The sequence below is a fragment of the Cebus imitator genome, unplaced genomic scaffold (assembly GCF_001604975.1).
Source record: "Cebus imitator isolate Cc_AM_T3 unplaced genomic scaffold, Cebus_imitator-1.0 Scaffold53, whole genome shotgun sequence".
Taxonomy (NCBI): Eukaryota; Metazoa; Chordata; class Mammalia; order Primates; family Cebidae; genus Cebus; species Cebus imitator.
In genome coordinates this window covers 3,066,983-3,070,146 of record NW_016107368.1, presented here as the reverse complement: position 1 = coordinate 3,070,146, position 3,164 = coordinate 3,066,983, and positions in this window count along the sequence as shown.

Below are 3,164 nucleotides of genomic sequence, written 5' to 3'. Positions count from 1 at the left end.
CTCTCTCTCTTTCTTGAGAGAGAGAGGTGCCTGAAAAGGAAAAGGCGGTGGGCCACGTCGGATTTTATAAGCAGGCTTGAGGAGGAAATATCTGACTTACATAAGGCCCACAGATTCATTTGACCATGTGGGATGTTTACATGGTACGTGGGGAACGCAGGATGCCCCGCCCTAATCTTAACATGCAAATGGGCTTTCTGCTTGGCCAGTGCCATCTTGTCTTCCCCTAACTGTAGATGTGGCTGGCAAGGAGAAGATAAGAGGGAGCTATTGTTTTGAACATACCCATTCCCAGGTAGTGTCTTCCTAGTGGCACAGCTGCCAGCATTTGCCTGTGCAAACTTCCAGCGCTAGCTTGTCCATGTCTCCCCTCGATTTTACAGGCTGCTCTTTGTTAGAAAAGAAAACGATTGGGGGGCTGCTTTTTGTTAAAAGGAAAACCTTACCGAGGACCCCTGTACTCTCACTATCTGCCTAAGTGATTTCTTCTTGACTCCTTTAACAATACCAAGCTTTCCTGTAAAATCCCTATGGTAAGAGTTTAAAATTTAAGATGATCTTCATGACTGCAGTCCCCCGTCTTCCCAGTCTGCTGGCTGTCTGATTAAACCCACTTTTCCTTCCTGGCTTTCAAATGATGAGCAGCCAAACCTGGGTTGGGTTGCAGATCTGGTTGTGTCTGACCTTGCACGGCTCATGACACATTCTTTGCCTCATAAATGAATGGCTGAACTGCTTGTCCCTGCTGACCAATGAGAACACATGCTTGTCAATCAGTCTTCGGTTAAGCTTCCCCTCTTTCCTCAGACTTCTAAACTATAAAGACCCCTTTCTATAAAAGAAATCCGTTTTTGCTTAACTCTTGAGGTATTTGCCGACTTTATAGTCAGAGTGTTCTATTGGGATCGTTCTTTTCTACCCTCCTTGCAATAGTCTTTTTGAATAAAGTCTCTCCTTGCTAAATTCAGATTTGCTTTTTATTTGACAGAGCAATGGCCTGTGCACATAAAAGACCAAATGTGCACAAAAGCATGCACATAAAAGCCCAAGTCCTGGGCGTGTGCACACGAGGAGGAGGCTGTGCGCAGTGTGTGTGTGTGTGTGAGTGGTGGAAGTGTGGTTTTTGACTTGTATTTGAGTTTGAGAGTCCAGATGGTATCTGAATTTAAAGAAAGCTCGGTCTTGTCTGGGCTTGCCTGGGCTTGTCTCCTGAGCGGATGAGGCAACACTCTCTCTTGGCCTATTTGAATAATGACAAAGTGTTAAGCCAATTCTCAGGGAGGAAACAGTCTTACAAGTACGATATGATCTTGGTGCCAGAGGAGAGGGGAATCTGCCACAGGTCTGCCAGTGGAAATGTTTGCCTCTTCTGGGTCTTGTGTGGCCCAATCGAGAAACCATGGTATAGAAAGACGCCAGAGAACAGTTTCACTGAGACTTGAAGACCTTAGTTCCCTCTTCCAGAATGCAGTATCTGGAGCAGGAGAATCTGCTCTTTAATAGCTTTCAGCCACACAGGCTTCCGTTTCTCAAAGGTCGAGCTTCTGACGTTGAGAAGTCAGAATGTAATTGTATCTGGACGAACATTGCAGCATTATTATTATTATTTTAAATTTTACTTTAAGTTCTGCAATACACGTGTAGAATATTCAGGTTTGTTACATAGGTATATATACCTATTAACCCGTCACCTAGGTTTAAGCCCCACATGCATTAGGTATTTGTCCCAATGCTCTTCTGCCCCTTGCCCCTGACCCCCTGACAGGCCCCAGTGTTTCAACTCCCACTTATGAGTGAGAACATGCAGTGTTCGGTTTTCTGTTCCTGTGTTAGTTTGCTGAGAATGGATGGCTTGGCTTCCAGCTTCATCCACGTACCTACAAAGGACATGAACTCATTCTTTTTTATGGCTGGATTGTATTCCACAGTGTATATGTGCCACATTTTCTTTATCCAGTCTATCACTGATGGGCATTTGGGTTGGTTCCAAGTCTTTGTTATTGTGAATAGTGCCATTGCAGCATTATTTTCATTTTATTGCTTTCTTTTTCATTTATTTTGCAGCATTGTTTATCATAGCCAAGATCTGGAGTGAACGAATAAAGAAAGTGTGGTCTATAGACACATTGGAACATTATTAAATCTTACAAGAGAAGAAAATCCTGACATTTGGGACAATATGGATGACCCTGGAGGACATTCTGCGAAGTGAAATAAACCAGACACAGAAAGACAAATACTGCATGATCTCGCTTATATGTGTAAGAGTTAAAGAACGAGGAAGGAAACATGAGAAGTGGCTCAACAATCAAAGACATGTTTATTTTGGAAGATAAGTCTAAGAGGGGCTTCTGGCCGATTTCTGTCAGGAGTGCTTTCTTGTACAGACTGAGAATATATATTGGTTTTAGGGTGGGGAGATTATCACAAGCTTGGAATGTTTTTGTGTGGGAGGGAAATTTATGGTGGGGTTGGAATGTCTCTGGGCAGAGGGGAGGTTATATTGGGGCTGACATCTTTCTGGCTGAAGGGGAGGTTATCTTGGGGCTGGGATGTCTGTAGTTGAGGGTGTTATTTGTGGTTTATGGTCATGCTGATCTTAGCCATTAGGCTGATGCCATTTGGATTTAGGTGGTCTTTGATCAAGACGTAACTTAAAATGACGGTGCTTGTCCAAGATGGTGATACTCCTTCTCTGTCAATATGGGGAATCTAAAAAAAAAAAAAAGCCAAACTCTTAGAGACATAGAACTACGGTTACCAGGAAATAGGGGTGGGAGGAAATGAGCAGATATTGGGGCACAAATGTGTGGGCTCTCTGGGTGCTTGCATAGTATTAAGAATTGAGTTTGCCCCAAATTGGACAGTTTTAGCTGTGTGTTCAAATAGTTGCACTTGGCTTTTAGGGTTGGTAAGGTTTGCTGGAAATTTGCATGTGCATTGTACATATACACACTAGCATGGTATTTGAATCAGTGCTCTGAGAATTTGAAAGAAATATACTTTTTATTTTGAGGCAAAGTCTTGCTCTTGTTCCCCAGGCTAGAGTGCAATGGCATGATCTCGGCTCACTGCAACCTCCATCTCCCAGCTTCAAGCGATTCTCCTGCCTCAGCCTCCTGAGTAGCTGGGATTACAGGTGCACGCCACTACGCCCAGCTAAT